Source organism: Anomaloglossus baeobatrachus, chromosome 1 (assembly GCF_048569485.1).
Source record: "Anomaloglossus baeobatrachus isolate aAnoBae1 chromosome 1, aAnoBae1.hap1, whole genome shotgun sequence".
In the NCBI taxonomy this organism is placed as follows: Eukaryota; Metazoa; Chordata; class Amphibia; order Anura; family Aromobatidae; genus Anomaloglossus; species Anomaloglossus baeobatrachus.
The window spans coordinates 402,875,687-402,890,554 of record NC_134353.1 but is presented as its reverse complement, the minus strand read 5'-3'; the positions used below and the strand labels follow the sequence as shown (position 1 = coordinate 402,890,554).

The following is a 14,868-nucleotide window of genomic DNA, read 5'->3' as shown; positions in this document are numbered from 1 at the left end:
AGCAGGTATTGGACTAGGCTGCTGGAAGGCAGAAGCCCAGAGCGAGTGCAAGCAAGTTAGAAATGCCCGAGAGAGCGGCGTCAGCATGAGAGGGGCTCTCTGTCTGAAGTAAAGAACTGATGAACTACAATTAACCTGTTCCTGAGTTGTTTCATAAAGAGACTTGTGTGTGTCAATGACTTGTGTGTGTCAATGATCCTCGTCATCTATGACAAGGATCAGCAGCGTAGATGGATATAACATTGGACATCATTGTAAGCGTCACACACTGCATCGGGAGCACAAAATAAGCACACACATGGAATGAAGCAGAAAAGCCAGTGACCCTCAGCCAGGATAGAGCTCCCCTCTTCATTATTGTTACTCTTTTGTTGACCTGGTTTATTTTGAGAGTAAACATCAGAACCCCTGGTAATGTCAATGTTACTGCATGCTTCCCTGGTGCTGATAGCTTGCAGATCAGTGGGGTCTTAAAGTTGGGACCCCCATCAATTATGACTAGGGGATTAGGAAGGGATTGGTGGGTACACATGTGCAACAACTCCTCTATTTTCTATGGGATGGGATGGAGATGGAGATATCAAAAGATCTGCACTCCTATCACTGGTAGTCCCATAGAGAATGGAGTGGTGGTCGCCCAGAGGACATTTCAGAGCCCTATACTCTGGATAGGTGGGTGACCTAACCAATCAGCAAGTTATCATCCATTCTAATTTTAATTCTAATTTTCATTCTCATTTTAATGTCATTATCCCCGGTGGTGTTGTATACTGATGGATAATGTCATCAGGCCTGATAGTTAAATGTTACAAATAGGTACATCACTTTCCCTGGCTGCCTAGGGCAGTGAAGGGTGGGGGTGTCCACATTTTATAGCAATATTTCATGATCCCATTATTTGAAGCCTAGGACCTTCCAAGTTCTCCACTCTATATTTACATTCAGAGCTGCTAAAGATGTAATTAAAAAAGAGCAGAATTATAAATGCAGCCATAGAGATTGCATGAGGTTGGAACGTACTATCAGGCCCGATCAATAGAATATAAACGTAGAGAAATACTTTGGCGTAGTGTTGGGGCTCTGTTGCATTGATCAATTCAGTAGCTAAATTTCTCTTGATTCATATGTTCATGGCAGTAATGCAGATTCCATTTTCACATTTTCATTCTTACATATAGCTATTGGATTTTTCATGTCAGTATTCACACAGCAGTTTCTGCTATTACATGTATTCCCCTTACATAGTCACTGGTGTGCATACCTTATCTCCATATAGAATAGAATATAAAGTGGTTGACGGTGACCTAATCTGTCCATATACCATCCACTTTAGGTGAAGGCTCAGATGCCAGGTGACATTACTTCTCCATACACTGCAAGACGACTTCCTTCCCACTCATGGTCTTTTCTTTGATGCATTGAGTTCATTGGGTTTGTGCTGATTTTAGAGACCTGCCAAATAAAAGGGCACATAATTATCAGGATAGGATAACATATACCTGATAAACCCCCCTCTGTACCGTGTTTGCAGGTGGTAACTAACAAATGTGCCCAAATGTACAGAATAGTCTCACTTTTACTGCTGTAAATCCATTTGTTAATCCCTCAGTGCTACAGACATTTCTCCCTGCTTTTACAAAACACTTACCTTGTTCATTTTAGTTTAAATGTAACTGTAGGGGGACTTTTCTTTTCAAGGAGTATTTGTAACCGCTGATTACATTTACTGACTGATTGACAAAATATTATATATATATATATATATATATATATATATATATATATATATATATATATATATATATATATATATTACAGACCAAAAGTTTGGACACACCTCATTCAAAGATTTTTCTTTATTTTCATGACTCTAAAAATTGTAGATTCACATTGAAAACCTCAAAACTATTAATTAAAACATGTGGAATGAAATACTTAAAAAAAGTGTGAAACAACTGAGAATATGTCTTATATTCTAGGTTCTTCAAAGTAGCCACCTTTTGCTTTGATTACTGCTTTGCACACTCTTGGCATTCTCTTGATGACCTTCAAGAGATAGTCACCGGAAATGGTCTTCCAACAGTCTTGAAGGAGTTCCCAGAGATGCTTAGCACTTGTTGGCCCTTATGCCTTCACTCTGCGGTCCAGTTCACACCCAAACCATCTCGATTGGGTTCAGGTCTGGTGACTGTGGAGACCAGGTCATCTGGCGTAGCACCCCATCACTCTCTTTCTTAGTCAAATAGCCCTTACACAGCCTGGATGTGTGTTTGGGGTCATTGTCCTATTGAAAAATAAATGATGGTCCAACTAAACGCAAACCGGATGGAATAGCATGTCGCTGCAAGATGCTGTGGTAGCCATGCTGTTTTAGTATGCCTTCAATTTTGAATAAATCCCCAACAGTGTCACCAGCAAAGCACCCCCACACCATCACACCTCCTCCTCCATGCTTCATGGTGGGAACCAGGCATGTAGAGTCCATCCGTTCACCTTTTCTACAAAGACACGGTGGTTGGATCCAAAGATCTCAAATTTGGACTCATCAGACCAAAGCACAGATTTCCACTGGTCTAATGTCCATTCCTTGTGTTGTTTAGCACAAACAAGTCTCTTCTGCTTGTTGCCTGTCCTTAGCAGTGGTTTCCTAGCAGCTATTTTACCATGAAGGCCTGCTGCACAAAGTCTCCTCTTAATAGTGGTTCTAGAGATGAGAAGGTGTGTCCAAACTTTTAGTCTGTACTGTACATACATAAACAGTGCCTTGCGAAAGTATTCGGCCCCTTTGAATTTTTCAACCTTTTCCCACATTTCAGGCTTCAAACAAAGATAAAAATGTTAATGTTATGGTGAAGAATCAACAATAAGTGGGACACAATTGTGAAGTCAAACAAAATTTATTGCTTATTTTAAACTTTTATAAAAAATAATAAACTGAAAATTGGGGCGTGCAATATTATTTGGCCCCTTTAAGTTAATACTTTGTAGCGCCACCTTTTGCTGCGATTACAGCTGTAAGTCTCTTGGGGTATGTCTCTATCAGTTTTGCACATCGAGAGACTGAAATTCTTGCCCATTCTTCCTTTGCAAACAGCTCAAGCTGAGTGAGGTTGGATGGAGAGCGTTTGTGAACAGCAGTCTTCAGCTCTTTCCACAGATTCTCGATTGCATTCAGGTCTGGACTTTGACTTGGCCATTCTAACACCTGGATACGTTTATTTGTGAACTATTCCATTGTAGATTCTGCTTTATGTTTTGGATCATTGTCTTGTTGAAAGATAAATCTCCATCCCAGTCTCAGGTCTTTTGCAGACTCCAACAGGTTTTCTTCACGAATGGTCCCGTATTTGGCTCCATCCATCTTCCCATCAATTTGAAACATCCTCCCTGTCCCTGCTGAAGAAAAACAGGCCCAAACCATGAGGCTGCCACCACCATGTTTGACAGTGGGGATGGTGTGTTCAGGGTGATGAGCTGTGTTGCTTTTACGCCAAAAATATTGTTTGGCATTGTGCCCAAAACGTTTGATTTTGGTTTCATCTGACCAGAGCACCTTCTTCCACATGTTTGGTGTGTCTCCCAGGTGGCTTGTGACAAACTTTAAACTACACTTTTTTATGGATATCTTTGAGAAATGGCTTTCTTTTTGCCACTCTTCCATAAAAACCATATTTGTGCAGTGTACGACTGATTGTTGTCCTATGGACAGACTCTCCCACCTCAGCTTTACACAGAACACAGACTTTCACAGAGCAGGTGCATTTATAAGGAGACTTGATTACACATAGGTGAATTATATTTATCATCATCAGTCATTTAGGACAACATTGGATCATTCACAGATCCTCAATGAACTTCTAGAGTGAGTTTGCTGCACTGAACGTAAGGGGGCTGAATAATATTGCACGCCCCAATTTTCAGTGTATTTTTTTTTTATAAAAGTTTAAAAAAAGCAATAAATTTCATTCAACTTCACAATTGTGTCCCAGTTGTTGTTGATTCTTTACCATAACATTAACATTTTTAACTTTATGTCTGAAGCCTAAAATGTGGGAAAAGGTTGAAAAATTCAAGGGGGCCGAATACTTTCGCAAGACACAGTATGTATATGTGTGTATGTATATATATATATATATATATATATAAAATATAAAGCTCAGTGTATGTGTGTATGTCCGCTAAAGGAATCCGCACCGTCGCATGTACAATCACGAAATTTAGCACAGACACTCCATGTGACTCAGAGAACGTCAAAGACTATGTTTGGGTGGGAAAGACTATATTACGTACCGGTAATGGGATTTTCCTGAGTCCACGACAGCACCCACGAGAGAGGGATCCGCCCCCTTCAGGACAGGAAACCTACAGATAAAAAGGGGCGGTCCCCCTCCCTCATTAGTTGGTTGCAGAGACCGGGAGAGGAACCGCCAAAGAATTAGTAAAGAACACAGACCAAGCCCAGGACACCGAAGTGTGAGAAAAAACAAACAAACAAAGAAAGGGCAGGGGTGTAAAGGGTGCTGTCGTAGACTCAGGAAAATCCCATTACCGGTACGTAATATAGTCTTTTCCTTTCGTCACGACAGCACCCACGAGAGACTTAGAGAGAAGACACACCAAGGGCGGGATAACCACGTGAAGAGCCAAGCTGACAAATGGAAGGTCAGTGGAAGAACCAAAGGCCAGCCGGCAGAGCCCGGAAAAGTGGAAGGACTAGACCAGGCACAGCCTCACAAAACCGTCGAGGAGACATCCGTCACAGCCACCAAGTAGGAGGCCACTTCCCAGGAGAACGATCCGTCACCGAGGAGGACAGGAGAACAGGCTGCACCACAGACACGAGGGAAACAGCAGCCCACAGCCATCGGGGCAAGGGACGGCATGACACCAGCGGAGCACAGCCGGAACCCTGAAAGACAAAAAACAAAAGACCCATCCAGCCGCCAAGGGGCCGCCGAGCGACCCAGGGGGGGGGGGACAGCGCCCCCCCCCCCCCAATCAAGGACGCGAAAGGAAGGAAGGGAGAAAGAGCACACGACAGAGAGGGGCTCGAAGGGCGCAAAGGGTAGGGCGCCCAACCCTAGAGCAAGACCCCAGGGAGGAGAGCCGGTATACGGACCGGCTGGCAGCGGCCCCCAGCCGGAAGGAAGCGCACAACCCCTCAGAACCCGCAAGACGGGATTTAAACAGGGCGCCCAGGGCAGAAACAGGCACCCGGAGGGGACCGACCAAGAGACCCACAACCTTTCCCGACAGGAGAACGGCAGAACAGAGGACAACGGAATACAGCAGATGAGGAGGTAGGAAGGGAGGGCAGGAAGAGCATCCACAGCCGACCACAAGGTTGGGTGCGGACTAGTGGCCTACAGCACAGCAAGGACGGGAAGGCAGCAACGCCCCGACAAAAAACACACCGACAAGGGGAGGTCCGTGACGCGGGGGGAAGGAAGGGACTCCGTGACAGGAGGGCCGGCCGGGACGGAAGAACCTAGGGGCGCCCAAACAAGCACGGCACCCAGTAGAGAGAACCAGGGACGGCAGGGCCAGAAGGGAGCAGCAAGGAACACCAGAAGCGAAGCATGAAGCCCGAGGCGCCAGGCCCGGCGCAAGGCCAGGGAGGCGCAAGGCGGCAGAGGCGGAAGACCAGAACACAGGCCCCCGCGGTTCAAAGGCCAAGAGGCACAGAGGCCAAGAGGCCCAGAGGCCAAGAGGCCCAGGGGCCAAGAGGCACAGACGCACAGAGCGCCAGACGCACAGAGCGCCAGACGCACAGAGGGCCAGACGCACAGAGGGCCAGACGCACAGAGGGCCAGAGGCACAGAGGGCCAGAGGCACAGAAGCCCAGAGGCACAGAAGCACAGAAGCCCAGAGGCACAGAAGCCCAGAGGCACAGAAACCCAGAGGCCCAGACGGCCAGAGGACAAGAGGCCAAGAGGCCCAGAGGCAGGAGACACAGAGGCCCAGAAGCACAGAGGCCAGGAGACACAGAGGCCAAGAGGCACAGAGGGCAGACGGCACAGAGGGCAGGAGGCCAGGAAACACAGAGGGCAGGAGGCACAGAAGCCCGAGGCCAGGAGATACAGAAGCAGGAGGCCAGGAGGCACAGGGCCCGGAGGCCCAAGGCCGGGAGGGCCAGAGGCCAGGAAGCCACAGAGGTCAAGAAGCCACAGAGGCCACAAAGGCCAGGAGGCCCAGAGACCAGGAAGGCCGGAGGCCAGGAGGCAAGGAAGCACAAGACCTGGAATCACAGAGGTCGGAGATACGAGACCAGGAGGCAACAGAGGCATGCGGCCAGGAAGCACAAAGCACAGAGGCCCGAGGCCAGGAGGCACCTAGCAGAGAGGCCCGAGGCCAGGAGGCAGAGAGGCCCGAGGCCAGGAGGCACAGAGGCCCGAGGCCAGGAGGCACAGAGGCCCGAGGCCAGGAGGCACAGAGGCCCGAGGCCAGGAGGCACAGAGGCCCAAGGCCAGAGGGCACAGAGGCCCGAGGCCAGGAGGCACAGAGGCTCGAGGCCAGGAGGCACAGAGTCCCGAGGCACAGAGGCCCAAGGCCAGGAGGCACAGAGGCCCAAGGCCAGGAGGCACAGAGGCCCAAGGCCAGGAGGCACAGAGGCCCCAGGCCAGGAGGCACAGAGGCCCCAGGCCAGGAGGCACAGAGGGACAGAGGCACGAGGCCAGGAAGTACAAGGCCAGGAATCACGAGGCCCGGAGCACGAGACCAGGAAGCGCGAGGCCAAGAAGCACGAGGCCAAGAAGCACGAGGCCAAGAGGCACAGAGGACCGAGGCCCCGAAGCACAGAGGCCAAGAGGCACAGAGGCCGACAGGCACAGAGGCCGACAGGCACAGAGGCCAACAGGCACCGAGGTCAACAGACACAGAGGCTAACAGGCACAGAGGCCACAGAAGCCAGGAGGCCCAGAGGCCACAGAAGCCAGGAGGCCCAGAGGCCACAAATTCCAGGAGGCCCAGAGGCCACAGAAGCCAGGAGGCCAGGAGGCCACAGAAGCCAGGAGGCCAGAGGCCACAGAAGCCCAGAGGCCCAGAGACCACAGAAGCCAGGAGGCCAGGAGGCCACAGAAGCCCAGAGGCCACAGAAGCCCAGAGACCACAGAAGCCAGGAGGCCACAGAAGCCAGAAGGCCCAGAGGCCACAGAAGCCAGGAGGCCCAGAGGCCACAAATGCCAGGAGGCCCAGAGGCCACAGAAGCCAGGAGGCCAGGAGGCCACAGAAGCCAGGAGGCCAGAGGCCACAGAAGCCCAGAGGCCCAGAGGCCACAGAAGCCAGGAGGCCACAGAAGCCAGGAGGCCAGAGGCCACAGAAGCCCAGAGACCACAGAAGCCAGGAGGCCACAGAAGCCAGGGGGTCCGGAGGCCACAGAAGCCAGGAGGCCCAGATGCCACAGAAGCCCAGAGGTCCAGAGGCCACAGAAGCAAAGAGGCCCGGAGGCCACAGAAGCCAAGAGGCCCGGAGGCCACAGAAGCCAAGAGGCCCCAGAAGCCAGGAGGCCCAGAGGCCACAGAAGCCCAGAGGTCCAGAGGCCACAGAAGCCAAGAGTCCCGGAGGCCACAGAAGCCAAGAGGCCCGGAGGCCACAGAAGCCAAGAGGCCCGGAGACCACAGAAGGCAGGCGGCCCGGAAGCCAGGAGGATACGGAGGGCAGGAGGACACAGAGGCCAGGAGACCACAGAGGGCAGGATGCCACAGGGGCCAGGAGGCCACAGAGGCCAGGAGTCCACAAGGGCCAGGAGTCCACAAGGGCCAGGAGTCCACAGGTGCCAGGAGTCCACAGGTGCCAGGAGTCTACAGGGGGCCGGAGTCCACAGGGGCCCGGAGGCCACAGAGGCCCAGAGGCCATAGGAGTCCACAGAGGCCAGGAGGCCACAGGGGCCAGGAGGCCACAGAGGCCAGGAGGCCACAGGGGCCAGGAGTCCACCGAGGCCAGGAGTCCACCGAGGCCAGGAGGTCACAGGGGCCAGGAGTCCACAGGGGCCAGGAGTCCACAGGGGCCAGGAGTCCACAGGGGCCCAGGAGCTCACAGAGGCCAGGAGGGCACAGAGGCCACTGAGCACAGACCAAGAGGGCACCCCAGCGCACCCCCCAGTGCAGACATCACCAGGAAGCCGTCCACAGAGAAAAGAGGCGGCCAGGAAGCCACAGCATGTGGGACGCTGACGGCAGAGGGACCGTCCCAGAAGGGGACCGACCCCGGACAGGAGGGCAGGGGGAAGGGCTGGCAGAGATCCACAGCCGAGCCCCCCCGATCCGCAGAAGCAGGAGCACTGCCAGGCCACCGCCGTAGAGACAGAACGCGGACGCGGCAGGTCCAAGACACCCCCTCCCGCGTGCACACGCCGTGCAGCTGTGAAGACGCAGGCACGCGTCAGGGAGAGGCTCCGGCCCGACCGCCATATCAACTCACCATCACCGCAGCGTCCGGCCAGGATGGAGGGGACCACGGGCTTCACCCGGAACCTTCCCGGCCGCTCCCCTGGAAGCGCTCCTGTATACTTCCGGGTCACTGCAGCAGGGAGCGTGCGCCGACGCGGCAGGGCCCCCCCCCGCCGTGCACACGTTCCAGTAGAAGCACGCTCTGCTGCAGGCGTCATATCCCTGGAGGCAAAGCCGGACCAGGAGAAAGAGGACGAGTTGCACCGGAGGACGGAGTCCACGAGGGGAGCTCCACCGACCGTGCTTCCGGATCCTGAGCTCCGCCGTTCCCTTGGAGACCGCACGGACTCAACTGGACCCAGGACTGTAGGTTCTGATCCCTGCAGGACAGGAAACCAACTGATGAGGGAGGGGGACCGCCCCTTTTTATCTGTAGGTTTCCTGTCCTGAAGGGGGCGGATCCCTCTCTCGTGGGTGCTGTCGTGACGAAAGAAAAAATTTAACCCCGTCCTTTCCAGTTACTCTACAAAAATCCTGCAGCTATTAAACTGAATGGAGCTGGGAGCTCCAGGCTATAAATAGCAACTGTCAGTGGTTGCTATTGGAACAAAATAAACGGTTAGTATACGAAGCTTATATGTGAGGTAAAAAGATGTCGGTGGTGAGACGTATAGAGAAAGATAGAGACAGACGGGCAAAAAGACAGACGGGCAAAGAGACAGAGCGGGCAAAGAGACAAACCGGGAAAGAGACAGCCGGGCAAAAAGACAGCCGGGCAAAAAGACAGCCGGGCAAAAAGACAGCCGGGCAAAGAGACAGCCGGGCAAAGAGACAGCCGGGCAAAGAGACAGCCGGGCAAAGAGACAGCCGGGCAAAGAGACAGCCGGGCAAAGAGACAGAGAGAGACAGACAGATACAGAGATTGAGACAGATAGACTGATGCACATACAGACAGAGATAGAAACAGACAGACAAGGAAAAAGACAGACAGCGAAACTGACAGACAGCGACACACAGACAGAGACTGGGAGAGAGACAGAGAGACTGTTACTATCCCGGGCAACGCCCGGATACTACAGCTATAGATATACAGTTAGGTCCAGAAATATTTGGACAGTGACACAAGTTTTGTTATTTTAGCTGTTTACAAAAACATGTTCAGAAATACAATTATATATATAATATGGGCTGAAAGTGCACACTCCCAGCTGCAATATGAGAGTTTTCACATCCAAATCGGAGAAAGGGTTTAGGAATCATAGCTCTGTAATGCATAGCCTCCTCTTTTTCAAGGGACCAAAAGTAATTGGACAAGGGACTCTAAGGGCTGCAATTAACTCTGAAGGCGTCTCCCTCGTTAACCTGTAATCAATGAAGTAGTTAAAAGGTCTGGGGTTGATAACAGGTGTGTGGTTTTGCATTTGGAAGCTGTTGCTGTGACCAGACAACATGCGGTCTAAGGAACTCTCAATTGAGGTGAAGCAGAACATCCTGAGGCTGAAAAAAAGAAAAAATCCATCAGAGAGATAGCAGACATGCTTGGAGTAGCAAAATCAACAGTCGGGTACATTCTGAGAAGAAGGGAATTTTGTTACTTACCGTAAATTCCTTTTCTTCTAGCTCTTATTGGGAGACCCAGACGATTGGGGTGTATAGCACTGCCTCCGGAGGCCACACAAAGCAATTACACTAAAAAGTGTAAGGCCCCTCCCCTTCTGGCTATACACCCCCAGTGGGATCACTGGCTCACCAGTTTTAGTGCAAAAGCAAGAAGAAGAAAGCCAATAACTGGTTTAAACAAATTCTCTCCGAGTAACATCGGAGAACTGAAAACCGTTCAACATGAACAACATGTGTACCCGCAAACAAACCAAAAATCCCGAAGGACAACAGGGCGGGTGCTGGGTCTCCCAATAAGAGCTAGAAGAAAAGGAATTTACGGTAAGTAACAAAATTCCCTTCTTCTTCAGCGCTCTATTGGGAGACCCAGACGATTGGGACGTCCAAAAGCTGTCCCTGGGTGGGTAAAGAAATACCTCATGTTAGAGCTGCAAGACAGCCCTCCCCTACGGGGAGGCAATTGCCGCCTGCAGGACTCTTCTACCTAGGCTGGCGTCCGCCGAAGCATAGGTATGCACCTGATAATGTTTGGTGAAAGTGTGCAGACTCGACCAGGTAGCTGCCTGGCACACCTGTTGAGCCGTAGCCTGGTGTCGTAATGCCCAGGATGCACCCACGGCTCTGGTAGAATGGGCCTTCAGCCCTGATGGAACCGGAAGCCCAGCAGAACGGTAGGCTTCAAGAATTGGTTCTTTGATCCATCGAGCCAGGGTGGCCTTAGAAGCCTGCGACCCTTTGCGCTGACCAGCGACAAGGACAAAGAGTGCATCCGAACGGTGCAAGGGCGCCGTGCGGGAAATGTAGATTCTGAGTGCTCTCACCAGATCTAACAAATGTAAATCTTTCTCATACCGATGAACTGCATGAGGACAAAACGAAGGCAAAGAGATATCCTGATTAAGATGAAAAGAGGATACCACCTTCGGGAGAAACTCCTGAATGGGGCGCAGCACAACCTTGTCCTGGTGGAAGACCAGGAAGGGAGCCTTGGATGATAGTGCTGCCAGCTCAGACACTCTCCGAAGAGATGTGATCGCTACTGGAAAAGCCACTTTCTGTGATAGTCTAGAAAGTGAAACCTCCCTCAGAGGCTCGAAGGGCGGCTTCTGGAGGGCAACTAGTACCCTGTTCAGATCCCATGGATCTAACGGCCGCTTGTACGGGGGTACGATATGGCAAACCCCCTGTAGGAACGTGCGCACCTTAGGAAGGCGTGCCAAACGCCTCTGAAAAAAGACGGATAGCGCCGAGACCTGACCTTTAAGGGAGCTGAGCGACAAACCTTTTTCTAACCCAGATTGCAGGAAAGAAAGAAAGGTAGGCAATGCAAATGGACAGGGAGACACTCCCTGAGCAGAGGACCAGGATAAGAATATCCTCCACGTTCTGTGGTAGATCTTAGCGGACGTGGGCTTCCTAGCCTGTCTCATGGTGGCAACGACCCCTTGGGACAATCCTGAAGACGCTAGGATCCAGGACTCAATGGCCACACAGTCAGGTTCAGGGCCGCAGAATTCCGATGGAAAAACGGCCCTTGGGACAGTAAGTCTGGTCGGTCTGGGAGTGCCCACGGTTGGCCGACCGTGAGCTGCCACAGATCCGGATACCACGCCCTCCTCGGCCAGTCTGGGGCGACAAGTATGACGCGGCTGCAATCGGATCTGATCTTGCGTAGCACTCTGGGCAAGAGTGCCAGAGGTGGAAACACATAAGGGAGCCGGAACTGCGACCAATCTTGCACTAGGGCGTCTGCCGCCAGCGCTCTTTGATCGCGAGACCGTGCCATGAAGGTTGGGACCTTGTTGTTGTGCCGTGACGCCATTAGGTCGACGTCCGGCACCCCCCAGCGGCGACAGATTTCCTGAAACACGTCTGGGTGAAGGGACCATTCCCCTGCGTCCATGCCCTGGCGACTGAGGAAGTCTGCTTCCCAGTTTTCTACGCCGGGGATGTGAACTGCGGATATGGTGGAGGCTGTGGCTTCCACCCACATCAGAATCCGCCGGACTTCCTGGAAGGCTTGCCGACTGCGTGTCCCCCCTTGGTGGTTGATGTATGCCACCGCTGTGGAGTTGTCCGACTGAATTCGGATCTGCCTTCCTTCCAGCCACTGCTGGAAGGCTAGTAGGGCAAGATACACTGCTCTGATTTCCAGAACATTGATCTGAAGGGTGGACTCCTGCCGAGTCCACGTACCCTGAGCCCTGTGGTGGAGAAAAACTGCTCCCCACCCTGACAGACTCGCGTCTGTCGTGACCACCGCCCAAGACGGTGGTAGGAAGGATCTTCCCTGTGATAATGAGGTGGGAAGAAGCCACCACTGCAGAGAGTCTTTGGCCGTCTGCGAAAGGGAGACTTTCCTGTCCAGGGATGTTGACTTCCCGTCCCATTGGCGGAGAATGTCCCATTGAAGTGGACGCAGATGAAACTGCGCAAACGGAACCGCCTCTATTGCCGCCACCATCTTCCCGAGGAAGTGCATGAGGCGTCTTAAGGAGTGCGACTGACTTTGAAGGAGAGCCTGCACCCCAGTCTGTAGAGACCGCTGCTTGTCCAGCGGAAGCTTCACTATCGCTGAGAGAGTATGAAACTCCATGCCAAGATACGTTAGTGATTGGGTCGGTGACAGATTTGACTTTGGGAAGTTGATGATCCACCCGAACGCCTGGAGAGTCTCCAGTGCAACATTCAGGCTGAGTTGGCATGCCTCTTGAGAGGGTGCCTTGACCAGTAGATCGTCCAAGTAAGGGATCACAGAGTGTCCGTGAGAGTGCAAGACTGCTACCACTGCCGCCATGATCTTGGTGAACACCCGAGGGGCTGTCGCCAGACCAAATGGCAAAGCTACGAACTGAAGATGGTCGTCTCCTATCACGAAGCGTAGAAAGCGTTGGTGCTCTGTAGCAATCGGCACGTGGAGATAAGCATCTTTGATGTCTATTGATGCTATGAAATCTCCTTGAGACATTGAGGCAATGACTGAGCGGAGGGATTCCATCCGGAACCGCCTGGCGTTCACATGCTTGTTGAGCAGTTTTAGGTCCAGAACAGGACGGAAGGAGCCGTCCTTTTTTGGAACCACAAAGAGATTGGAGTAAAATCCTCGCCCCCGTTCCTGAGGGGGGACAGGGATCACGACTCCTTCTGCTCTTAGAGAGTCCACCGCCTGCAGCAGGGCATCTGCTCGGTTGGGGTGTGGGGAGGTTCTGAAGAACCGAAGTGGAGGTCGAGAACTGAACTCGATTCTGTACCCGCGAGACAAAATGTCTGTTACCCACCGGTCCTTGACCTGTGACAGCCAAATGTCGCAAAAGCGGGAGAGCCTGCCACCGACCGAGGATGCGGAGGGAGGAGGCCGAAAGTCATGAGGTAGCCGCTTTGGAAGCGGTTCCTCCATTTGCTTTCCTGGGGCGTGAGTGAGCCCGCCAGGAATCTGAGCTCCCTTGTTCTTTCTGAGTCCTTTTGGACGAGGAGAATTGGGCCTTGCCCGAGCCTCGAAAGGACCGAAACCTCGACTGCCACTTTTTCTGTTGAGGTTTACTTGCTCTGGGCTGTGGTAAGGAAGAGTCCTTACCCTTGGACTGTTTTATGATTTCAGCCAATGGCTCACCAAACAGTCTGTCTCTAGATAATGGCAAGCTGGTTAAGCATTTTTTGGAACCAGCATCTGCTTTCCAGTCCTTTAACCACAAGGCTCTGCGCAAAACCACAGAATTGGCGGACGCCATAGCGGTACGGCTCGTAGATTCTAGGACAGCATTGATAGCATAGGTCGCAAACGCAGACATTTGCGAAGTTAGGGACGCCACCTGCGGCACTGCTGGATGTATGATAGCATCCACCTGTGCTAAACCAGCTGAAATAGCTTGGAGTGCCCACACGGCCGCGAATGCTGGAGCAAACGACGCGCCGATAGCTTCATAGACAGATTTCAACCAAAGGTCCATCTGTCTGTCGTTGGCATCTTTAAGTGAAGCGCCATCCTCTACTGCGACTATGGATCTAGCCGCAAGCTTGGAAATTGGGGGATCCACCTTTGGACACTGGGTCCAGCGTTTGGCCACCTCAGAGGGAAAAGGATAACGGGTATCCTTAGAACGTTTAGAGAAACGCTTGTCTGGATGAGCGTCGTGTTTCTGGATCGATTCTCTGAAGTCAGAGTGGTCCAAAAAAGCACTTAATTTACGCTTGGGATACAGGAAATGGAACTTCTCCTGCTGTGCCGCTGCCTCCTCTGCAGAAGGGGCTGGGGGAGGAATATCCAACAGTCTATTAATTGCCGATATAAGGTCATTAACCATGGCGTCACCATCAGGGGCATCCAGATTGAAAGGAGCCTCAGGATTAGAATCCTGATCACCGTCCTCAGTCTCATCACAGAGAGACTCTTCTCGCTGAGACCCTGAGCAGTGTGATGACGTGGAGGGTCTTTCCCAGCGAGCTCGCTTAGGCTGCCTGGGACTGTCATCTGAGTCAGAGACTTCAGCCTGTGATGCTTGAGACCCCCTTGAAGTACGGATTAGTTCCAACTGAGGGGGACCGGGGAGCATAGACACAGCAGTGTCCATGGTCTGAGTAACTGGCCTGGACTGCAAGGTCTCCAGGATTTTTGACATAGTCACAGACATTTTATCAGCAAAAACTGCAAAGTCTGTCCCCGTCACCGGGGCAGGGTTCACAGGCGTCTCTGCCTGGGCTACCACCACATTAGGCTCTGGCTGACGAAGTGCCACTGGGACTGAACATTGCACACAATGTGAGTCTTTGGAGCCTGCCGGTAGATCAGCCCCACATGCAGTACAAACAGTGTACACAGCCTGTGCCTTGGCACCCTTGCGTTTTGCGGATGACATGTTGCTGC

The 14,868-nt window shown here is 52.3% G+C and overlaps 1 long non-coding RNA gene across 1 annotated transcript in view; it reads right to left on the bottom strand.

The window, feature by feature from the left end:
* LOC142293879 (uncharacterized) overlaps positions 1 to 14,868 on the bottom strand; it is a 35,691-nt gene that overhangs the window by 16,382 nt on the left and 4,441 nt on the right. The window contains exon 2 of the long non-coding RNA XR_012751297.1: positions 1,262 to 1,452. This is a non-coding gene — a long non-coding RNA (uncharacterized LOC142293879). The remainder of the gene's footprint in view (positions 1 to 1,261; positions 1,453 to 14,868) is intronic.